The 26,299-nt window shown below is 42.0% G+C and overlaps 1 protein-coding gene across 1 annotated transcript in view; it reads left to right on the top strand.

Annotated features, from left to right (window-relative positions):
• Positions 1-919: 919 nt before the first annotated feature.
• LOC126354433 (uncharacterized) overlaps positions 920-26,299 on the top strand; it is a 999,849-nt gene continuing 974,469 nt past the window's right edge. The window contains exon 1 of the mRNA XM_050004105.1: positions 920-1,060. The gene's annotated coding sequence lies outside the window, so the exon portion shown is untranslated. The remainder of the gene's footprint in view (positions 1,061-26,299) is intronic.

Raw genomic sequence — 26,299 nt, 5'->3', positions numbered from 1 at the left:
AGTCCATTCACTAGTGCTGACCACTGTGTCCGGATGGCGCAGTGGTCAGTGCATCTGTCTAATAAGCAGGAGATACGGGTTTGAATTCCTGTCGCGCACAAATTTTCATGTCTCCCAATCGATTTACATCAATGCCCACTGGCAGCTAATGTCATTAATTCCTCTGTGTCTTAACTTCTCTGTTAATTCTTATTGGTTTTAAAACTCTGCGAGCGGTTATTTCGAACGTAGGAATGCATACAGGTCCAGGAGAAACGTGTCTGATTGCAGTTATCCCAAAAACGTAGGTGGTGCACGGACTTTGTGCCTCGCGGAATGTCGGAGCTGTTGTCAATAACTTAAGCCGAGCCGCTGCTGCTGATACGATCGCAAGCAAGGACGGAGACGCAGCTCCGTCCTGTGAGGCGCTCTCGGACACGGCAACACACGACGGGGACACGTTTCCCGCAGCAGACAGGCGCGGCAGGTCGAGTCCCGCGGCTACTGCATTAGTCATTTCCCGCGGCGCGCAGCGGTGCACTACACGCAGACACGCACGAGGTGCGTCCGCAGATGCAGATAGTATCGGCCGCGCCGCCAGACAAGCGGGGGCAACGTATCGCGAGGCGGGCGGATGTGCCGATGAAAGCCCGCCGGCGAAGGCAGAGGCGCGGAGAAAGAGGAGGATAGCGGACAAAGGGGCAGACGATACAGTCTCCGGGGGATTAAAAAGCGCTGCACCGTAGCGAACGGCCGCGCGCTAGACGAGGAGAAGCACAGGAGGAGGAGCGGCAGGAGGAGAAGGAGGAGGAGGAGGAGGCGTAATAAAACAAAATAAAAAGATGTGTTATGCGAAAAACCAGACCGGTTAGTTGACGCACGGCGCGGCGTGGAGGGGCGGCGCGCCGGCAGAGGTGACAAACTGCAGTGCGCCGCGAGCGGCCGCCGGCTCCGCACGGCGCCGGCCTCCAGCGTCTTCGCGGCCGCCGCACCGAGGCACGCCACCAACACCACCACCACAGCCACCACCACCACCGCCACCAACGGCACCGACGACAGCGGCAGTGGCAGCTAGCGACAGGTGAGTGCACTGCGCCTTCAGCCTCCCGGGCTCCGGCGGCCGCGGGCAGTTCCGTGCTGAGGAGCAGCGGCTTCCTCGCAGCAGGCGAGGGCGACGTCTGCAGCACGAGGAGGGGGAGGGAGAGGGGAGGGGTGGAGGGCGCGTGGTGGGGGGGCACGGACCAAGCGTCGGCGGCTGCTGCCGGCTGAGTCCCGTATCGTCACGGCCGGACCCAATGCTACGCCGATTCGCCCCCTGGTTCCAACAGCCGCACAGCAACGACGTCGTTAAAAACGGCGTTCCGCCGAGTGCTGAGCTGCTACTCTATGCGAACAGAAGAGGCTGCGGAGCGCGAATTTTTTTTTCTTTTTCAATTCAGTTTAACTGAATGTTCTGCCATTGCCTGGCAGAATATGATAACAATATTAAACAGAAACGACTTTCAATTTTAAGTTTTGAGAACATTTCTCGTAGAGAACCAGCGGACTGGTTAAAACTAGTTTAAAAAAATGGATTAAAAGCAGTCCCGACCACAATAAAACATTTATTTACAATGGTTACTGGTTTCGGTCAGAATGTGACCATCTTCAGACCCTTTGTACCACGATGGAAGGCGGTGGAGATGAACGGGGTACATGTTATGACTCCACGAACATCAAATGCTCCAAGCAGTTCACGTTTATGGATTCATAATACGTGCTCCGTTCACCGCCACAGCCTACCATCATAGTGTAAAGGGTCTGAAGATGGTCACATTCTGACTGGAACCTGTAACCATACTAAATAAATATATTGTAGTCTAGATTGCGTTGAATGCATTTTCTAACTACCGGGTGATCAAAAAGTCAGTACAAATTTGAAAACTGAATAAATCACGGAATAATGTAGATAGGTACAAATTGACACACATGCTTGGAATGACATGGGGTTTCATTAGAACTAAAAAAATACAAAAGTTCAAAAAATGTCCGACAGATGGCGCTTCGTCTGATCAGAACAGCAATAATTAGCATAACAAAGTAAGACAAAACAAAGATGATGTTCTTCACAGGAAATGCTCAATATGTCCGCCATCATTCCTCAACAATAGCTGTAGTGGAGGAATAATGTTGTGAACAGTACTGTAAACCATGTCCGGAGTTGTGGTGAGACATTCGCGTCGGATGTTGTCTTTCAGCATTCCTAGAGATGACAGTCTATCACTATACACTTGCGACTTCAGGTAACCCCAAAGCGAATAATCGCAAGCATGACGGAAGAGGCGGCTGAGCACATGATCATCACCAAACGACGCGCGCAAGAGATCTTTCACGCGTCTAGCAATATCGGGTGTTTGTTTTTTGTTCTAATAAAACCCCATGACATACCGAGCACGTGTGTCAATTTTTACCTCTCTATCTACATTATTGCGTGGTGTATTAAGTTTTCAAATTTATACTGACTTTTTGATCACCCGGTACTTTCTACTATTTGGAAATATTGTGTTTGTTTTTTCACAAACCTGCTTTCGGCTTGTTAGGCCATCATCAGGTGACAACTGATTGTCACAAATACAGATAAAATAATGTGCAATTTACACAGATGTCATTTACTCAGGAGACAGAAACTTGATGAGATGCATGACGATAAATGTAATACCTTTGTATGTGAAAATGTCATTGTTTCTGTATTTTTGTGTAAATATTATCTGTATACGTTGTACATCATTTTATCTGTGTTTACGACATTCGGTTGTTACTTCAAGCCGCTTCGTGGCGAAATAAATGTAATTTATATCGTCACGAAGCGGCTTCAGGTGACAACTAAATGACGTAAACACAGATAAAATTATGTTCGACTTACACTTCCTGATGTACTGGTAAATATAACGTTGTATCTCGTTTATTACAATGATATAGATTTTTCGTAGATGATATTACGTAAATAATAGCACATGGAAAAGTTTTACTATTACATGTCGTCTTTTAAAATAATTCTTACGTACACATGAAACGTCAGACATAACAGCAGTCATAATATATTACATTAGAATAATAAAATGAGTCATATTCTATCTGGGCGAATACAATTTATTAAAAAAATAAGTACTTCTTTATAATGAAGGAAATAAGTTGCTCTACTATATGAATGCTGATGACAGAAGTATTCTTTAATACTACAAGAACTCTTGCTACTAGCATTTCTTGTAAATATGTGGGATTCCAACTTCCTTTTTTTATTCCCTTTGATAGTTCAGTAAGCACAGTTTTTGGCTGATAAACATTTTTTAATCAAAGCCTTTGTACGTATTTCTATAGGAAAATCGCCTGTATATCTCGTTCCGTAGCTATGGTCTAGATTGTTTAACACTGGCAGTTCTTGATGCACCTTCACAGAACACCAAAGAAAAGTGAAAGTACTAGCATACTGAGGGAATAAGCGTAGGGAGGCAGATGCAGGAATCCCACATCCCCATTCTAGGTAGGGTCCTAGAGCAGGTGACTTTCCTTCCTCTGGCCTGTTATCAAATGTCACGCGTGTACCTGTGAGTGCTTGTACTACCCCACCACGATATTATCGCCCCTTGCCCGCCATGGCCGTTACCGCAAACTCGCCGTGACGTTACATAAACAAGTATAATGGCGACTAAGGAAAACGCATGGCTCTGTGAATGATTTCAGGATGGTTGTGTATATAATATCGAGTGTTTCAGTGCCTCTTCGTGAAATATCATGGTAAAAAAGTCGTGATAAGGCGACCGAAGTACCCTCACTCTCAGGTGCAATAATATGGTGGCAGACTAATGTAGTCCAATGTCGGCTTTGTGTTGTTATGGACGAAAGGAAGGGAGCGGGTGAAAACCTTGTGCCGAACATAGCTTGCTCCACTCGAATAGCACCAAGGGGCCTGCCGAGTTTAACGTCGCCATCCGGCAGACACGATTGCCACCAAAATTTTCACTTCATGAGATACTGCGGAGACGTTTGATATTCTATACAGGTAGTTGGTGCAAAGCCTGCTGATTTGGAACTTTATGTCACCGCGTTTGCTTCCCTTGCCGGCCAAATACCTGCAGTGAAAATGTCCCATCACCAGGATTCGAACCGGCTTACCTGCGAGTCTAGTGCGCGGGCATGCATTAACAACATCGACTGCGAAAACATATACTTAGGTACATGATATCGTCATTATTTTTAGTTCCTTGAAAAAAATATTGCACGAGTCTCTGTGTATTATGCTCACCGCTATCTTTCGTATTATGAATGAGTGTTTAGCCAGACTACTATTTCCCCAAAACATGCTGCCATGTCTTAATATGCTCTACGGAGAAGTGGGAACATAACACTGATCGTAGACGCAAGATTTCTGAAAAATTTGCTACAATGCACATAAATCTTAACAATAGCATATCATTGATCTACCTTTGAACATGACAGGTAACAAATAAATTGTTTGGTGGCGCTAGCGTTATTGTCAAAGACGTGGGACGAAATACAAATGATATAGCAAACAGGATAGTCAGTAACATCAGGACGTAGCTTTCAGAGAACAGATCTATGCTTAACTGTAACAAAGCGCAATCTATACGGTTTCTGACACAGAACTCTTGCGAATGATACTTTTATTGTCCCATTGTGGTCAAACACTCAGTAAAGTCGAACGTCTTGAATTCTTAGGACTGAGAGCAGATGGAAAAGGCTTTCTTGCAAGTATCACTTTCAGGATCTTGTGCAGAAAATGAATGCTGCTATCTTCACTATAAGACTGCTCTGCAATGTCTCTGACACTGAAAAGCGAAGGCTTATTTGCTTTGCTTACTTTCAGTATTTTGTCTCGTATGGTGGTATGTTTTTGGGCAACTATGTGTACTCGGCAAGAATATTCTTAACCCAGAAAAGGGCGATCAGACTGATAGGCGTTGTCAGTTCGCGAAATTCGTGTAGGCTGTTGTCCAGGTGTCTCGGAATCCTAACTTTGCCATCTGTGTACATGTATTCCTTCGCGGGATTAGTTGTTGATAATATTGACTCTTTCTGAAGAAACTGTGACATTCATTCAGTGAACACAACATGGAAAAACCATATGCACTTCGATAACATTTCCTTACTCATTGTACACAAACGTGTGCACTATTCACTAGGTTTCATTTTCAACAGGCTTCCATAAGAACTGAAAGAAACTGAATGGTAATCTCCAATTACTCAAATCCAAGATGAAAAGATTTTTCTGGACACTCCTTTCTACTCTGTACTGGAGTCCCTCGTCATCGTTGACAGCTTTTTTTTGTATAATCTATTAATTATTCGTATTGTTTCTGTTTCTCGTATTTTGTTGTTGTTGTGGTCTTCAGTCCTGAGACTGGTTTGATGCAGCTCTCCATGCTACCCTATCCTGTGCAAGCTTCATCATCTCCCAGTACTTACTGCAACCCACATCCTTCTGAATCTGCTTAGTGTATTCATCTCTTGGTCTCCTTCTACGATTTTTACCCTCCACGCTGCCCTCCAATGCTAAATTTGTGGTCCCTTGATGCCTCAGAACATGTCCTACCAACCGGTCCCTTCTTTTTGTCGAGTTGTGCCACATACTCCTCTTCTCCCCAATCCTATTCAATACTTCCTCATTAGTTATGTGATCTACCCATCTAATCTTCAGCATTCTTCTGTAGCACCACATTTCGAAAGCTTCTATTCTCTTCATGTCCAAACTATTTATTGTCCATGTTTCACTTCCATACATGACTATACTCCATACAAATACTTTCAGAAACGACTTTCTGACACTTAAATCTATACTCGATGTTAACAAATTTTTCTTCTTCAGAAACGCTTTCCTTGCCATTACCAGTCTACATTTTATATCTTCTCTACTTCGACCATCATCAGTTATTTTACTTCCTAAATAGCAAAACGCGTTTACTACTTAAGTGTCTCATTTCCTAATCTAATTCCCTCAGCATCACCCGACTTAATTCGACCACATTCCATTATCCTCGTTTTGCTTTTGTTAATGTTCATCTTATATCCTCCTTTCAAGACACTGTCCATTCCGTTCAACTGCTCTTCCAAGTCCTTTGCTGTCTCTGACAGAATTACATTGTCATCGTCGAACCTCTAAGTTTTTATTTCTTCTCCATTGATTTTAATTCCTACTCCGAATTTATCTTTTGTTTCCTTTACTGCTTGCTCAATATACAGATTGAATAACATCGGGGAGTGGCTACAACCCTGTCTCACTCCCTTCTCAACCGCTGCTTCCCTTTCATGCCCCTCGACTCATAACTGCTATCTGGTTTCTGTACAAATTGTAAATAGTCTTTCACTCCTTGTATTTTATCCCTGCGACCTTTAGAATTTGAAAGAGAGTATTCCAGTCAACATTGTCAAAAGCTTTCTCTAAGTCTACAAATGCTAGAAACGTAGGTTTGCCTTTCCTTACTCTTTCTTCTAAGATAAGTCGTAAGGCCAGTATTGCCTCACGTGTTCCAATATTTCTAAGGAATCCAAACTAAGCTTCCCAGAGTTCAGCTTCTACCAGTTTTTCCATTCGTCTGTAAAGAAGTCGCGTTAGTATTTTGCAGCTGTGACTTATTAAACTGATATTTTGGTAATTTTCACATCGATCAACACCTGATTTCTTTGGGATAGGAATTATTACATTCTTCTTGAAGTCTGAGGCTATTTCGTCTGTCTCATACATCTTGCTCACCAGATGGTAGAGTTTCGTCAGGACTGGCTCTCCCAAGGCCATCAGTACTTCTAATGGAAAGTTGTCTACTCCCGGGGCCTTTTTTCGACTCAGGTCTTTCAGTGCTCTGTCAAACTCTTCACGCAGTATTGTGTTTCCCATTTCATCTTCATCTACATCCTCTTCCATTTCCATAATATTGTTCTCAAGTACATCACCCTTGTAATGATCCTCTATATCCTTCTTCCACCTTTGTGCTTTCCCTTCTTTGCTTATAACTGGGTTTCCATCTGAGCTCTTGATGTTCATACAAGTGGCTCTCTTTACTCCAAAGGTCTCTTTAATTTTCCTGTAGGCAGTATCTATCTTACCCCTAGTGAGATAAGCCTCTACATCCTTACATTTGTCCTCTAGCCATCCCTGCTTAGCCATTTTGCACTTCCTGTCGATCTCATTTTTGAGATGTCTGTATTCCTTTTTGCCTGCTTCATGTAGTGCATTTTTACATTTTCTCCTTTCCTCAATTAAGTTCAATATTTCTTCTGTTACCCAAGGAGTTTTACTAGCCCTCGTCTTTTTACCTACTTGATCCTCTGCTGCCTTCACTACTTCATCCCTCTTACTACTTTATTATTTTTTAAATTATTTGTTTATATGTTCTGAACAAAATACTGATAACTATGTATTCGCTCGTTCAAGACCAAGGAACATAACAGAAAAATAAATAGATACACTGATTACCTTGGTATATAATTCTACTGAAATCGTCCATCTTTTACAAATCTGTGATCCATTGTGATCACTCAAACCATTCTTTATTTATTGGTTCAGATAAAACCTCCTTTGTAAACCTAAAATTTTGCGTAATAAAATACGCTATTGAATTAACCATAACAGACCCTTCCGACATAAAATGCTTTTAATATCGTTATTTTTAAATATTTTTTTATCAACTTTCTTTGTGCGGCTCGATTTTAGTTATTTAATTTGTCTTTTACAAATTGTCCCCATCTTTACTGACTTGTACTGGTAGTCAGAACCACCTCTTACTCGCAGTGATATAACAGGTTTTGTTGGGAGGTATCTTCCATAAGCTTATCTTGCGAACGACATTGCAGTGCTTGTGTGATTCTGTTTACGATGCAAAATTCCTTTGCACATGCATGCAAGTCCAAAGGAACAGGCACTGCGGCGATCACAGCCATTACGAAACACATGAAACGAATTCGTAATTGCGAGTAAGGACAACTATCAGCTGTAGAATGGAATGATGACAATGAAAATTTGTGCTACACCGGGACTTGAACCCGGATTTCCTCGCGGATAAGCAGGAAATCCGGGTTCAAATCCCGGTCAGGCACAAATTTCATTCTCGTCATTCCATTCTACAGCTGATGGTAGCCTTTCTTCACAATTGCGAATTCGTTTGATACATTAACTTACAAAGCCTGATCCTGATATGACAACACTGTTCATCTGACCTTTCTTCTTTTTTTCTTCTTTTTTAGAAAAGGCTTTTGAAGCGACACATTTCAACCGAAACCTAAGATCGAAATATTTTGATTCTGCTATCTAGTTCGTCTTAAAATTCGATGTTTTCGTTGCTATTGATTAACTTAAACATCGATAAAGATACTTGGATATTTTGTGTAATACTTTGCGTAGGAAAATACAATTTTTGATTCATAATTCTCAGATAAATGCAATCATTTGATACACATCACGTTAACATTAAGACTGATTTTTATTTTGGCGTTTTATAGTGAATTTTGTTTTTCTGCGTGTTAGCCCTTCCACCAAATTTCAATCTGGTTCCATCAACGTATTATAAACATGATTTGCATGCGAAAAGAACTGACAGTTTTTGAGGGATTTCCAATTTCTCTTGGTTGCTCTGAATTACCTGTGTAATAGGCCTTCAGTACAGCTTAAAATTATGTTACACTTAATTTGAGTCATTAGACCCATCGTAATTCTGACGTAGGGTTTGTCCGACGCCATAGGAAAGGCGTCACAAGCCACTACAACAGGAGCTGAAGATGGGCTTTGGGCCCTAATGGCAGTTTTGGGGGCAGCCTTGGCACGCTATTGACGGATGTAGCAAGCAGAGACGTTGACAACTACACATAGTTTGTTTTCAAAATGGCGCTGTAGTGGTTTTGGATAGGGTGACCCTGGCAACACTGAGGACCTTTGGATCAACACTATGGATCTTTCACCCCTCTACTGGGATCTTGTGCAGGATCTTGTCGAGTCGGCCGTTGTGGCCGAGCGTTTCTAGGCGCTTCAGTCCGTAACTGCGCTGCTGCTACGGTTGCAGGTTCGAATCCTGCGTCGGGCCTGGCTGTGTGTGATGTCCTTAGGTTAGTTAGGTTTAAGTAGTTCTAAGTCTAGGGGACTGATGACCTCAGATGTTAAGTCCCATAATACTTAGAGGCATTTGAACCATTTTTTCTTGTGGTGTTCACGGTTAGGTAAGCGCTGTCGGAGACCAGTGTCACAACTAACTGTGAACACCACAAGATCCTGAAGAAGACCCCAGCAGAGCGATTGAAAGTTCGATCGTGTAGAAGAAACATGACGCGGCCTAACTAACTACACCGTACAGTCACATTAATGTGACCACCACCTATGTTCGACGTGAACGTGCAATAACCACTCCCAGACAGCAGGTAAAAGCAATAGTGTGGGGGATATATAAAGCGAGTCGGGGGAAAGTGGAAAACAGTGCAGTAATTGTTGTAATACGGAAACCAGCGATTTATCTGACGTCCAAAAGAGCACGACCATTAGCTTTCGAGCCAAGGGTGGAAGCATATTTGAAAAGGCTAAGTTTGTAAACTCTTCGCTTGCTGTGGTGGTTAAAATATGCAGTGCATGGCAAAATGGCGCTATCCAAAACCGGAGCCGAGGCGATTCCCATACACCACGGACCACAGATGACAGGTTTGAAAGATGGCTGCGGATTTGCGTACAGACACAACTGACCGCCCAGGTAAACCAAGGGTTTACCAACAGTGTCTTCTCATCGACCGTTTAGCGAACGTCGCTCCGTATGGGGATCGGTAGCAGACACCTGGTCCATGCGCCCACGCTGGCTGCACGAAGGCCGGTATTTCCACGCTGGATGTCCTCTGAGAGGTGACAGGTGGCCTTATCAGATGAATAACGTCTTATGCTCTCTTGGACAGATGGCCGTTGGCGTGTACGCCATCGAAGGTCCGTAAGCAAACACACTGCAACAATAGTTGGAAGGGTCCACGTCAGTGGCATTCCGTGCGTGATCTCGTCATTCTGGAAGGCACAATGGATCTACACAAGTATGAGTCTACCATTGGCGACCCTACATGCAGTTTCTTTTTCCTGATCATGATGTCTTTTCAAATGGTTCAAATGGCTCTGAGCACTTGGGATTTAACATCTGAGGTCATCAGTTCCCTAGAACTTAGAACTACTTAAATCTAACAAACCTAAGGACATCACACACAGCCATGTCCGAGGCGGGATTCGAACGTGCGACCGTACCAGTTGCGCGTATCCGGACTGAAGCGCCTAGAACCGCTCGGACATCGCGGCTGGCCATGATGTCTTTTACCAGCAGGACAATGCGTCATATTACGTAGATCGCAGCGAACGTTTGTGTGGTTTGAAGAGTACCAGTATGAATTTACTTGTACTTCTCTGGCCACTAAATACTAAAGATTTAAACTCAATCGAGAAGCTGCGTGACCACCTTTGTTGGGCTACTCGCACCATGCATCCTCAGACAAGAAACTTACCGCAGATGGCCATGGCACTGGAGTCTGCATGACTCCACATCCCTGTTGATACCTTCCAGTGCCTCATCGCCTCCATTCCTGCACGTCTCATGCTGCAAAAGGTGGTTATTTAGGTTTTTGAACATTTTTCACATTAATGTGATTGGACAATGTAGAACATTTTACTAAGGGTTAGCACATACAGTCACTACAATGCTTCTATGTTTTGTTATACGCTGGGACAGCAACACGCCTAGGTGGACAGTAAGCTACACAGTTGAAAACTATACCCGACGAATGAAAAAAAAAAAAAAGAAAAGGCTCTGAGCTCTATGGGACTTAACTTCTGAGGTCATCAGTCCCCTAGATCTTAGAACTACTTAAACCAAACTAACCTAAGGACATCACACACATCCATGCCCGAGGCAGGATTCGAACCTGCAACCGAAGCGGTCAAGAGGTTCCAGACTGTAGTGCCTAGAACCGCTCGGCCACCCCGGGCCGGCGACGAATGCAAGTAGCATCATTTATACTTATTCCTAACAGGGTTTGTAGAAAAGGGAGAATATGTAACGCCATAATTTTGGGAATGTATACATTTCCGAAGTACCATAAGAGGTATGTAACAGGACTAGCTACAATTTCCTTGTAACCTACAGACACTTATTAGAAATAACGCGTCTTTTTAAGTAAAAGATATATGTAGTGAACAGCAGAAGACATGATGAATTGCAGAAAGAGTATATTTACACAATGACGCAAAGGTTTGTCCACAAAGAAAGAAACCAGTGCATGGAATGGAGTACGTACATAATTTAGCGTTGCGGATAAGCCATTATAACTGTAGGTGAAGAGAAAACTACAAGCAGGTTTGACAATCAAATGACAAAAACAATGAGACTGAAAAGAAACTAACTCTGCTACTACTGTTCCCACATCAGAGCCGTACACATTACAATATTTCAACACAGTGGTCTTAGAAGAAGAAGTAATTACAGATATTACATATACTTGAATTGAAATGTTGATTGAAGTGTATCGATGAGCAAATATTTTAGACTTTGTGCTAAATTTTTGTGTATCAAGAAAGTGCTAATCATCAGTACCAGTCAGAAACAGAAATACGAGGGTTGTCCAGGAAGCAAGTTCCGATCGGTTCAAAAATGGTTCAAATGGCTCTGAGCACTATGGGACTTAACATCTTAGGTCATCAGTCCCCTAGAACTTAGAACTACTTAAACCTAACTAACCTAAGGACATCACACAACACCCAGCCACCACGAGGCAGGAAAATCCCTGACCCCGCCGGGAATCGAACCCGGGAACCCGGGCGTGGGAAAAGTTCCGTTCGGTCGCGAAATGGAAACCACTGAGGAAATCAGGTAAAGCTTTGCAGAGATGTGTCGGGCAGTGTCTCTAGTATACCCGTCGATCGTGTCGTGTTGCTCTTTTCAGTTTTAAGTGAACAGTGAGCACTTAAACATGCGTAGGGAATAGCGTCTCCCGCCAAGTATGAGGGTCTGGGTAGAGATGTCGCCTGTGTCACGCAGCCCACGTAACACAACTGTCGAGCAGTTCCTTCTTCATTCCAAATCTCAGCCGCACACTGCAGGTGCAATGAAAACGCTCCTGCAGCGTTCCGATGAGAAGTGTTTGATCAGTCAGTAATTGGCTCCCCCTGAGTCTCATCTCTGCTCACAAGGGCCGCTGGCTATGAAGACAATTTTTTTTCACAGACAACGAGCTGCAGACCAGTGCAGATATACGGCCGAAAGCACAGGCGCTTTCTATGACGAGGATATTGGAAAGTTGATGCAACACTACGACAAAACTCGTAGTTGGAGTGGCGACTATGTAGAGAAGTAGGTGGAAGGTGTACCTTATTGTTGCAAATAAAACATTTCTGGTTTTTACTGTGGCTTCCATTTTACGGCCGATCGGAACTTACTTTCGGGACAGATCACTTATATTTTACCAACACTCGAGGCAAAAAATAAATATTTCGTAAATTAAGTAGAAAAATAATTGAAAAGAAAAATCTATGCTATGGAACATATGACGCTAAGTGATGAATGGCTTTCTTGCCGCTAGGGGTGCGAGTGTATCTTCAACTGTCAGAGGGTATCAACTTTCACAGGTGAGAGTTTCACTACTACTACGCAGGGCAACGTTCAGGGGTGATAGTATGACCCAAAACATGAGAAAAAGGCCGCAAATATGGAGTCTAAATCGCATACCATAAGAGGTATGGGCAATTGTTCACTAGAAGAGAAGTCTCTCACATGGGCGAATCTGAAAAATTGCTCATAGCTCTAAAGGTACACATTTTGAAGCCTATGTTTAGTAGACATTGGTCCATACTGCTACATTTTGAAGTTATTACCCTAAAATCTTAACAACAAAAGCATCAGCACCTGTATTCCACCTTCAGAACAATGAGAACGATTTCCGCTTACAACTTTCGACTCGGTCGTTTCTGGACGAGTCCCTTAACCCGCATTGATACACATACCCTACTCCATCACCTCTGCAAGTTTGGAACATCATCACTACACGATTAGTATATACACGGTAATTTTTGATTCGGAAATTACGCTATAAGTGGGCGTTTGCATTAAGGTGCCATGTGAATTAAATTATAAATAGATGTGAAGGTGTTTGGCGAAAACAATGGTAACCTGTCCCGTGTACACCACCGCAAGTGTTTGGAGGGAGACAATATCTGGCTATAATGAAAGAAATCAAAGTGATCTCACGATTTCAGCTAAAACATTCGAGCTGAGAGGGCGTGGTCGGTATGTAAAACTGTTCGTTGACTTTCGTCCCCATGTGCGACGTCATCGGATAAATCGGCAATTGCATCAAGAACTCAAGGGGGCCCTGAATTTGAGCATAGGGCGTGGTTCAAATGGTTCAAATGGCTCTGAGCACTATGGGACTCAACTGCTGTGGTCACTAGTCCCCTAGAACTTAGAACTACTTAAACCTAACTAACCTAAGGACATCACACACATCCATGCCTGAGGCAGGATTCGAACCTGCGACCGTAGCAGTAGCACGGTTCCGGACTGCGCGCCTAGAACCGCGAGACCACCGCGGCCGGCTCCTTCATACTGGAACGAAACGTCATTGAGTAGTTTTACACATCGACCACGGCCTCTTGGCCTGAGCATTCCAACGGAAGTAAACAACGGCCGTGAAAACCTAAAATTGAATCGTATCACAGGTTTTATATCTACTCGTTGCTTACGCGGAACGCAACCCTGACATTTAAGGGCAATTGTAATTAAGTTGTCTAACTGGAACTTACGATTTTACTGGAACTTACGATTTTACTGGAACTTACGATTTTATAATGGGCTGTGATATGTTCTGTACTTCTAGGGGGGGGGGGGGGGGGAATACTGAACCTTCCGTTACCAGCCGTCTGCTTTGACTCATTTGCTCATAAAAATGACAAATGTACAAGAGTGTACTGAAAAGTAAGGCCTCTGAATTTTTATGAGAAAACTCGTTGAGCTTTTTAAATAAGACAAACGTTGTTAACATTCTTCGTCTTTATTCTTCATGTCTACTCATTTGCAGCCGTCTGCCGCTAGAGGGCTCTGTATTGTAGCGTTTAACTTAGCGATTTGTAACGTAACTGTGTCGGTGCGTGAGAAACAGCGCACTGAAATCGAGTTTCAAATTCGAAGAGCGGTCCATACTTGGAAAACCCTCTCCTTTATCATGACAGTGCCAGACCACACACAAGCGTTGCGACATCCGCAACAATCCTACGCCTAGGGTTCACTGTCATCGATCATCCTCCATATAGTCCCCACTTGGTCCCATATAATTTTGATCTGTTTCCGAAACGTAAAGAACGTCTTCGAGGACTTCAAACTGATAATGATGAAGTGGTCCTATGCGAAAAACATGGCGTGTCGAAGTTAATGCCAGCCACAAAAAATGATTGGTCTTGTTGATAGTCATAGTGAATGCGAATGGCATGGGAAACTGTAGTCGCTTTTAATCTAAGGGCATACATAAATCACTGGATATCAACGGAATGCGAGGAATGAGCATGTCTTTACGGTACCCCGTAATGATGGCGGCCTTTCGGATCTTCGGCAATAAGCTCTACAAGGACAGCCTTGTTCCGCTGCGTAGCGAAGGCGGGTCGATGTTGGCTAATATGATAGGGATTCCTTTTTTTTCAGAATGAGCTTTTGTGGCGGTAATCCTGAGGACTCAAAGGCATTTAAACATTCTGTCGCTTAATGTACAGCTTTCTGCGTATCCATTACTGAATCAATGGAGCATTTCCAGCATAAATCATTAACATACTTAGCACTGTGGTTTTGTAATGCTAAAGTGGCCCTTTCAAATAGCCATCGATGAATGTTGTAATTTTTGTACATATATTCGGAAATACATTAGCTTATAGGTTGACTAGTGACGTGATCATGTCGCAGAAATTTACGGGAAACGAAATTAGATAGGTAGAGGGGCATATAGAAAATTCCCCATTGTCAAGTGCCAGCAGTTGCTGTGCAAACTACTCTTCATTCGTTTCTCCTAGTAAGTGAACCATTATAGTAGTCCTGAGATGCATTTTGCATACCTCTCTCGATAGCGCCGATGGCTTGAGGCAGGCATTAAGTTCATCCTGATGGATTATCACCAAGACGGGTACTGCTGCTGTAATTTATTTTCTTGATGGGAATTACAGTCAGTTTACCGCGATATACAAGTATTTCGTTTCTTAGGCACTTAATTTTTATTAATTGTCTTCATTGTTTCATTTGAACATAGAAATTTGAGTAAACCGTCCAAGAACTTTGAAGGTAATCGGTGAAGCACTTTCAGAGATGTTTGGTAATAACGTTTCTCCTTTGTATATATATATTGTGTATCTTAAAAATATATAGCCTATGTCTGCCCAAATCTTCATTAGGGGATAGTGTAGAAATTTGAAGGAAATCGACCAAGAATCTTTAGAAATTTCTGGTAACAATCTTTTCCCTTCATATTTACATACGTGCATGTTTCTAGTCACATTACGAAATCTTATGTAGACAGTGATCTTCTTCTTGTCAGCGGCCATTTGTACAAAATTCCTTCTAGCGTGCGAGCAATAGTCACGTGTCCCCAAATATGCGCCCTGCTGTTCTTCTGTCATCTTCTTCGCTCGCGTAATTGGCAGCTCAAAAAATATCTCCATAAACACTTAACATATCTTCAATATGAGACTTCCGCTTTGTGACGACGAAAAGATTCGTTTCATTACATGTAGAAGCCTCTTCCTTGAAGACAGTCTTTTTATCTTACCTGTCAAAAAGTCCGTATACCACGTCCACACTGGTTAGGAGTCTGCTACGTATCTTCTATAGTAAGGGTAGTACCAAGCTCTACTCATGGCAGTTAGAATGTCATGAGAGAAGAGCACATGACAAACATCACGTTAAATGAACATGTTACTTTAGATAGCTCATTATGTTTGAAATCAAAATAAGTGACATAATTATGATCTGAATGTTGGTGGATTATGTGGAACCGAAGTTCAATAAACTACAATTCGAATTAAGTGTGAATCTAGCTCTGTTGTACACAGTGATTCAAAAGCCATTCCCCATGGGACAAAATAGGGTGACGCAGAGCCCCATGTTAAACTTTCAGAGGTGGTAGTACGTGCCAAAACAAGGAAAGCAATGTCCATTAAACATGGGCTCTAATATGCATACCTTACGACCCACAAGCACTTGTTCATCTTCGCTACTATGAAACACATCTCATCTAGTGAACAAGTAATCATAGTTATTAAGATATGCAGTTTAGACCTCTAGTTTCCTGGACATTTTTTTTTCTTGTTTTGGTCCTTACTACCACCTCTTACAATATGAAAGGCAAAGAGTTTGCAGTGGAAGAGATATAATTCACATTATGGAATATGAATAAATGCTCATAGCTGTTGAAGTATGCATTTTAGAGCCCTGTGTACTATAATTTCTCCTTGTTTTGACCCATATTGCATCCTCTGAACATTTTTCAGTTGAGTTCCGGTTCACCCTGTTTGTCCAATGACATGACTTTTGATTTACCCTGTATGAGTAGAATCTGACAGGGACATCCTCAGCTCCTCGGGCGTTGTTGAGTTTAAGTGATTTCCGTTGTTTTCCGAGATCGACGTCATTAACCCTTATAGGGACTTAGCAGAACTTCGTGCATTGGTTGTAGTTGAAAGACCAGCAATCAACATACGTCTCACTTATGTCATTCACAGGGAGGCTCTGCATATCCGTTCCAAATCCATAGAGTGCACTACGTTTCAAAAAAACTCAGCAAATTTCACAAGGCCACATCTTCTACATAATGAAGGTGGAAACTGGGGGTTGATTTTAACTCTGCATATAAGCTAAAAGTTTACCTCGGAGCTCGCTAGCTCGCACGTTCATTACTGAATGATGTGCGTCGAGTTGAGATGGTGGTAACACAGCATCGGACGCTTTTTGCGTTCACCTTTTCAGCAGGTGGAATGCAGTGTCAACTGTTCGACGTGATTTTCGCCGAGACTACGCATCTCCCTTAGTTCTACAGGCTAAGGCGGCGTACGAATCTCGCACTGCACAAATGGACTCCACGGTCGTCTCAGCACACTTTTACTTTTTTTCCCGTCTACGTGCCTCCCCTTCCAACAAGCGAGGCACGAGTTTGACTGTCACCTGGATGTGTGTCGTGCACTCGATGGAGCACTGAACATTTATTTTCATCCTAAGCGTAACTGTTAAAAAAATCACGAATTTGTATGTGTATTTACGTATAAAAATTAAGTCGTGAGGATAAGTTAAAAGTTACTTCCAGTTTCTATCTGCACATATGTAGGAGATAAACTTTTGTAAAAGTGTCAGTCTATCACAGAAATTTGCCATTTAGTGCAGACTTCAATATGAGATGCTTCTACTAGTTCCCAAAACAAATCTCTGCCTCGCAATCTGGCAGAAAATCGAAAGAGATGCTGGTAGTACGTAAAGTATATTACCGACAAGCCGCAGTCAGTACCTTCACTGCATGAGAGTAATGGTAATTTTACCAACGAGAGCGCCACTAAAGTAGAGTTACTAGACATGGTTTCCGAAATTTCTTCACCAAAGAAGATCCAGTAAATATTCCAGAATTACAATGAAGAACAGCTGCCAACATGAGTCACTTAAAGTGGGTTCCCTAGGCGTACTGAAACAACTTCAGTCACTCAGTAAAGACAAGCTTAAAATTACTTGAAAGCAGTCTTGATCATAGCCGATTTTAACTTCTGACCGGTTTCGGCCTTTCAATTACGGGCCATCTGGATGACGGCGAGTTCTATCAATTCTGCTTTTAAATAATTTTATCACAATAAGATCGCTTTTCTCCGCCAATGTTATATAAAATTAAGAAAGAGAAGTCTTCCGATCCAGAGCCTACATCAGTCAAATTTCTTTTGGAGTATGCTGATGAAATAGCTCTATTGCTAACAATCATTCACAGTCGACGAAAGATCAGCAGCTAAAGACTGAAAATTTGCAACGATCACGCCAATACACAAGAAAGGAAATACGCAACCTAGCAAATAGAAATAATCAGCGGAACTACAGATCCACATCATAGACATCGATTTGCAGAAGGGTTTTCCGATCACTATGATACACTTCGTAGGAAACAAGTTATTTACACATAGTCAACACGGAATCAGAAAATATCGTTCTTGTAAGACACAGCTGGCTCCCTATTCACATGAAGTAATGAGCGCTTTCGACAGGATATCTCAAGTTGATCCCTATTTCTGTATTTCCAGAAGGCTTTTGAAACTGTTCCTCACAAGCGGCTTCTAATTGTAATCAAATTGTGTACCAATGGAGATTCGTCTCAGTTGTGCTACTGGATTCGTGATTTCCTGTCAGAAAGGTCGCAGTTCGTAGTAGTTCACGGAAAATCATCGAATGAAACAGAAGTTATATATGAGTTTCCCCGAGAAAGAGTTGTAGGCGCTCTGTTCCGAACAGCCCTCTTAGATTCTCTGCAGACGGCGCTGTCGTTTACTGACTAATAAAATCGTCGGAAGATTAATACCAATTACAGAATGATTTACACAAGATATACTAGGTTGGATACGCCCACATACGGCACGCGATCTCCACACGATGTGCTTACTTCATCGATTTCTTAGCCACTGGTGCCCCCAATACTTATCTTCTCACATTAAACACCTATCATCATTCCACAATCGCAACACCAGATCGGATACGTCTATCATCTTGGCTGTACCTTTACATAATACAAAATCTTTCTCCGTGTCATTCTCCATCTCAGCCATACGACTATGGAACGCGCTCCCCTGTGATCTGCGTCTTATCCAGAACTACTCAACATTCAAGAGGGAACTCAAAACATACATTTTAGGGACGGTATAGCCACCATTCTTGTGCCCCTCCCATCTCTTTCTTTCTCCTCTCCATCACAGCTTCGAATTTTACCGTTCTATTTCTCTTCCTCTAACCTATCTACCTCTTATATATCTCTTTCACCCCATTCTATCGCCTTATGTCTCTGCTCGATGAGAATAACTCACAAGCTGCAAGAACATAACGAGAAAATTCCCAACTAACAATGTGACTGACATTCAGAAAAGAAAAGTATGTTTACTTTCATATACATAGTCATTATTATTATTATTATTATTATTACTATTACTATTATTATTATTATTACTATTATTATTGATTGTTATAATTATTTTTTATTGTTATAATTATCATTGTACTACTGTTATGATATCTATTTTTTTCTTTAACATCAATACTGCATAATAGGCTATATGTCCTTAATGTTAAGTAGAAACTGTAACTCGTTCAATCTGAGTATGCCTGGTTAGGTGTAAGAGAGGGCCTGAAGGCCCTAATCTTGCCAGGTAAAATAAATGCATAAATAAATAAATAAATAAATAAATATACAAATAGTGTGAAAAGTGGCAGTTTACTTTGATCAATAAAAAGTGTGAGATTCTCCACATGGATTCTAAAACAAATTCCGTAAAACATCGGTCAGACGATAAATCAAACATGAAAGCTGTCGACTCAACTAAATAGTTAAGGATTACAATTATGAACAACACCAACTGGAACCACAACATATAAAATCTTGTGATAAACTGAACCAAGGACGGCATTATACTGGCAGAAAATTTAGAAGATACAACAGATCTACTAAAGAGACCGTCCGTCTACACTACGCTTGTCCGTCGTCTTATGGAGTACTGCTGCGCGGTATGGAATTAGTACCTGATGAGACTGATGGAGAACGGCGAAAAAGTTCAAAGAAGGGCAGCTCGTCTTTTACTATCGCTTGATAATGGAAATAGAGTCTCGTATATCACAAGTGAGTTGGCGTGGGAATAATTGAAAAAAAAAAATTTCTCGTTTCGTTGCGGCGAGATCTATTCAAGGAATTTCAATCACCATCTTTCTCCTCCGAATGCGAAAATTGTTTGTTAACTCTCACTTATATCCCGTAACAGCGATGCTCACGGTTCATACGATTTTTCAACAACATGGACGGTTTAAGGAGCAATCTTTTGTGGCTATGTGTGTAGTCAATATTGTTGAGTTAGCGTATCCAAAACTTCTTTAAATCTTCTGCCAACACATACGTTTGTAAAGGACGACAACACATGGGCAATAAACATTACAAAGGCTAAAACTGCTCAAAACAAATAACACCAACAGCGTCAGAATAAAACACATCAAGTAATCGTACAGCTTTCACAACAGACTCATAAACTCTACTCATATTCTTGTTAATGTCAGTGAATTGACGCTCCTGAAAGCAATACTCAAACATTACGTAACACCTAACCCTAAGAGTGAACATGTAAGGTATTCTGCTATAATCATAAAATCTACCAATGCAACTGCTCATTTACAAGCCGATGACCGAATTGCCACAGCCTTAAAACTAAGAGAAGTGCTGAGAGTCGCCCAACCATTAACCAAAGCGGACTGAGAATCCAAGACAATAACCAGCATAAACTGCGAACTTACAAGCAATAAACGCTATTGTAGTAAAACCCGACAAACGAAACACTACAGTCATTTATGTATCAACAAAATTACGTACATAATACAATGGTATTACGTACAATAATGTTATTGAGATCAAACACGATTCCCTCTTAAAATTTCACAATAATTTGAAAAAAACGAGCAACAGAAATAAATTGACGGAATGTAAGTACCCAAACCAGAAATGCAAAATCTTCTAGACACGAACCCATCACCTGCCGATCTTAGGTTAGATTCAAGCTGCGTTAAAAAATTTCTTACACCTGTCATACCAACACCACAAACAGACAGATACTATAGTAGGCCAGGAAGCGTAAATTATGTCGTTATAGTTAATAACAGTCATGTAAGAGGGGAAAAAAGGAGAGTTTCGCCGTTCTGGCCAAGAGGATCATATCGACCGCCGTATAAGTCTCAGCCAATGGCGCAGTCGAGGTGCAGTATGGAGAGGCGCTCTCCTGGCTGTTATCGGGTAAGCAGATCTGGAGCGCTACTACTCAGTCACACAAGTTTGCAGATGGTATCACGAAGCTGAGTGGATCGCATTCCAGTCCTCCGCCAAGCAATAATTCTCAGAATGGAAGCCATCTACACTGACCACTCGGTTACGAAGAAGGACATACACAGTCGCACACAACAGTCGTTTAAATAATACTAGCTAACATATCAGAAGTATTTCGTTCAGTAAATTCATATTTCTGGACGCAGTAACCCTCACACAACTATGAAAACTAAATACGAAAACCTTAACAGTTGGCAGATAGAACCTAACTAGTTACCAATAAAGGCACGTATGGGCAGCGTACTGAGGATATGACTAGAGAACAAAAGATTAAAAATAAATATGTCGTAATAGAGATAATGCAGACCAATGCATAGAAGCAGCATTAAAAAAGGAAGAGTAAGAAGGAATAGGGAGATTGAAAGGGTAGATAAAACGTTGATGATGAGACAGAATGCTGTTTTCTTCTCTTTTTCCCCAGATAGTGAGAAGACTGTCTAGGTATGATCTATGGTGAGAAATAAACTACGTCAATCGTAACATGAGACGATCTGATTTCATTTACGAGGGTGAGTCAAATGAAAACCTTAAATATTTTTTTAAATATTATTTATTGTACAGAAGTGGTACAAAGCTGTATCACTTTTCAACATAATCTCCTCCACACTCAATGCAAGTCCTCTAGCGCTTACAAAGTACATAAATTCCTTTAGAAAAAAATTCTTTTGGTAGTCCGCGCAACCATCATGCACCGTGTGGCGTACCTCTTCATTAGAACGCAACTTCTTTCCTCCCATTGCGTCTTTGAGTGGTCCAAACATATGGAAATCACTTGGGGCAAGGCCTGGTGAGTATGGTGGATGAGGAAGACACTCAAAATGCAGCTCCGTGATTGTTGCAACTGTTGTACGGGCAGTGTTAGGCATTGCATTGTCATGTTGAAAAAGGACACCTGCTGACAGCAATCCACGTCACTTTAATTTGGTTGCAGACCGCCAATGATTTTTTAAGAGATCTGTGTATGGTGCACTGGTGACTGTGGTCCCTCTAGGCATGTAATGCTCCAAAATGACGCCTTTTTCGTCCCAAAAGAGAGTCAGCATAACCTTCCCTGGTAATGGTTCTGTTCTAAACTTCTTTGGTTTTTGTGCTGAGGAATGGCGCCATTCCTTGCTCGCTCTCTTCGTTTCCGGTTGGTGGAAGTGAACCCAGGTTTCGTCTCCAGTAACGATTCTTGCAAGGAAGCCATCACCTTCTCGTTCAAAGCGCCGAAGAAGTTCTTTACAAGCATCAACACGTCGTTCTCTCATTTCAGGAGTCAGCTGCGATGGCACCCGTCATGCTGAAACTTTGTAAAACTGGAGCACATCATGCACAATGTGGTGTGCTGACCCATGTCTAATCTGTAAAAATACTGCAATGTCATTCAGTGTCACTCGGCGGTTTTCCTTCACTATGGTTTCAACTGCTGCAATGTTCTGTGGAGTCACAACTCGTTGTGCCTGACCTGGACGAGGAGAATCTTCCACTGAAGTCACACCATTTGCGAACTTCCTACTCCATTCGTAGACTTGCTGCTGTGACAAACATGCAACACCGTACTGAACCTTCATTCGTCGATGAATTTCAATAGGTTTCACACCTTCACTACGCAAAAACCGAATAACAGAACGCTGTTCTTCCTTGGTCCAAGTCGCAAGTGGGGCGGCCATCTTTATACTGATACTGCGACGGCATGTGTGCATCTGCACTATGCTGCCACTTACAGGCCATTCTGCACGCTGTTTGTAGCACGCTTACCAACTTGCAGGATAACGGTGCGAAATATCGATTTGTTATTAGAAATTTCATCTTTTCATTTGCCTCACCCTCGTAGAATGGAGACGAGTTTTTATTTTTAATTACTGACGAGCTGCGCCCCACAGTGTCCTGCGGTTAAGCAGTTACTTATGTATATATAAAAAAAACGCCTGGGTATGTGTTTGTTTCAACCTACTATTAGTCTATCTTCTCCTCTCTCTGTCCATCTCCCCCTTTCCCATCTCCGTCCGTCTACTCCTTCCCCTTCTCTTCCCTCGTTATCACCCCCACCCCAATAAGAGACTGGTGGTTCTTTTCAGATAGTAACTAAAATGTGTACCAAACTTGATTTACATCGTTCCACGGTTTCTACCTATGGATTTGTCCGTATACGCACATGTCAATGAATTTCACGTGTATTTAATGTACATATATCACATCTATTTTTACACATGTTTCAACTATATCTCTAGCGAATTTCACCGTGCGATTTCGTTTTCAGCCATATGAACGTTTATAATATCATACAAAGATATACTCGTAATATTGCTGGTACGTGCAGTGGCTTATGTGAATACTTTCTGCAAAAAGTGTCGCGAATAAAGTTAGTAGTAAATACATAAGTAACTAAAACGTCATGATTGATGCTGCAGTTTTACTGCACGAAAAGCGAAAATGTTTTCAGCGATAAACTTCATTCATTTCATCGTTTTGTGGGGTTTTCTTAAAGGTCTAAAATTATGTGTAAAGGTTTTTGCAAGTCACTAAGTGGTCTCATTCTCAAATATTGGATGGTTAAAGAATGGGTATTCGCTGCTCGTGGTCTACACTTGTGTTCCTCCCCCGACCCCCCCCCCCTTCCCTTTTTCACCTTTGATAATTAAGTTTTTATAAGGTAGACTGCGTATTAATTCAGGGCATAAGCTGTCTCCATTCCAAATTTCATCCAAATCCGTCCAGGGGTTTCAGCGTGAAGGAGTAACAAGCTTACTAACACACACTCGTACTTTCGCATTTATAATAGGAATATACAAGTATACAAGAATAAACTTGTTCGAACAATCTATTATTGAAGGAGTTAAAGTTTAAATACTACGATGTGGAACAGTGAGGACATTGTGTACATCAGATCTTACAATTAAGGAAAAACGGCATCCATCGAATAAAAAAAAAACAAAAAACGAAGAGTATGATTTAGAGAGGAAAAGACACGTCACGTTTCTGCGCTCATCGGGTCTATGTCGTTTAACATGCGCTCTCATTAGCAAAAGACCGAATGTTACAAGTATGTTTTGCTCGTTTGGATATATAACTATTTTTCAACATTGCACAACGTCTGAGGAACAAACTCGGGCCTGATAACCAGGAGAGCTTCTGTAAAGTTTGGAAGGTAGGAGACGAGATACTGGCAGAAGTATAGCTGTGAGTACCGGGCGTCAGTTCGTGCTTCGGTAGCTCAGATGGTAGAGCACTTGCCTGCGAAAGGCAAAGGCCCCGAGTTCGAGTCTCGGTCGGGCTCACAGTTTTAATCTGCCAGGAAGTTTCATATCAGCGCACACTCCGCTGCAGAGCCCCCAGGCTGTGGCTAAGCCATGTCTCCACTATATCCTTTCTTTCAGGAGTGCTAGTTCTGCAAGGTTCGCAGAAGAGCTTCTGTAAAGTTTGGAAGGTAGGAGACGAGATACTGGCAGAAGTAAAGCTGTGAGTACCGGGCGTGAGTCGTCCTTCGGTAGCTCAGATGGTAGAGCACTTGCCCGCGAAAGGCAAAGGTCCCGAGTTCGAGTCTCGGTCGGGCACACAGTTTTAATCTGCCAGGAAGTTTCATATCAGCGGACACTCCACTGCAGAGTGAAAATCTCATTCACGTAAATTTCTGTTTGTACCGGATGGAAACAAGTCACTAAATTTATGTAGAGTCTAGAGGCAAGATAGATATTTCTTCTCGCTGTGACAATTTATTTTCCCAATTTAAATATTCGTCATGGCTTATGAACAGCTGTTTTCATATCATGATCTAACACCGTACCGTTTAGGACGGTTGGAAACTGGCGCCCGTACCATGAGATATTAAAATCTAGCAACTTCTTTTCATATATTTCGATACCCAGATTATGTGACGAATTCAATTTTGAACGCATATAATCGTTAGTGTATGAGGTGGTTTTCTTTGGTATTTTAATAGCTAATGCTTATATACAGCTGAAAACAATTATCATGTACATTACTTACAAAATGATAGAACTGATAAGAGATCATTTAGTCAAAATGGTCACTTCGTTTGTAATCACCACGTATCACTTTGATACAATTCCCTTCGAGTCGAGTTGTAAAAGCGATTGTAGTTCATCGTGCTTATGAAAAGGTGGAATAGGCCTGTTATAAACACTGCATTCTAAAACTCTACGCTCAGTAGGTAAAATTCTTATTTTAATCGCCGGGAGATATTGGATTATCGTTACTAGACGTAAGCCAAATGAAGCTCTTTTTTCCACTCGGTATCGCTAAGGAGAGAAATTGTGGAATGTTATTTGATTATACCTTCGTCCATCGATCTAACATTCATTGTTGGTACACAAATATTCACAGGAAGAATGGAAAAAAAACCACGCAAGTAAGAGTAGGAACGACGCTGTGAGGGCCCGGTACCAACTTAGTTATGCATACAGATAATAATATTAATTTCGTGTGAATCATTGGCCGGGCGAAAGTCTTCCTATCGGTCACAAATTCGGCGACTTCCGTGTATCTAACTTACTTCAATTATAAAGTTGGGAAAGGGGGGGGTCTACAGTTTACAGTGGAATCCGAACTACGTTTCTGGCGACTCCTCAGCTCGTTGAGAAATGAATGCTAGATTATAACGAAGACAGAAAAATCCGTGATCCGATCGATACTCGACGGCGCGACCTGTCGGTTTTCATTCACGCGCTTTATCGCTGGATCACCAGCCCGACATACCGGGTGATCAAAAAGTCAGTATAAATTTGAAAACTGAATAAATCACGGAATAATGTAGATAGAGAGGTACAAACTGACACACATGCTTGGAATGACTTCGGGTTTTATTAGAACCAAAAAAATACAAACGATCAAAAAATGTCCGACAGATGGCTCTTCATCTAATCAGAATAGCAATAATTAGCATAACAAAGTAAGACAAAGCAAAGATGATGTTCTTTACAGGAAATGCTCAATATGTCTACCATCATTTGTCAACAATAGCTGTAGGCGAGGAATAATGTTGTGAACAGCACTGTAAAGCACGTCCGGAGTTATGGTGAGGCATTGGGGTTCGGATGTTGTCTTTCAGCATCCCTAGAGATGTCGGTTGATCACGACACACTTGCGACTTCAGGTAACCCCAAAGCCAATAGTTGCAAAGACTGAGGTCTTGGGACATGGGAGGCCAAGCATAACGAAAGTGGCGGCTGAGCACACGATCATCATCAAACGACGG

This window comes from Schistocerca gregaria, chromosome 1 (assembly GCF_023897955.1).
Source record: "Schistocerca gregaria isolate iqSchGreg1 chromosome 1, iqSchGreg1.2, whole genome shotgun sequence".
NCBI classification, from domain to species: Eukaryota; Metazoa; Arthropoda; class Insecta; order Orthoptera; family Acrididae; genus Schistocerca; species Schistocerca gregaria.
The sequence above is the reverse complement of the archived record's forward strand: the minus strand, read 5'-3'. Positions and strand labels throughout refer to the sequence as shown.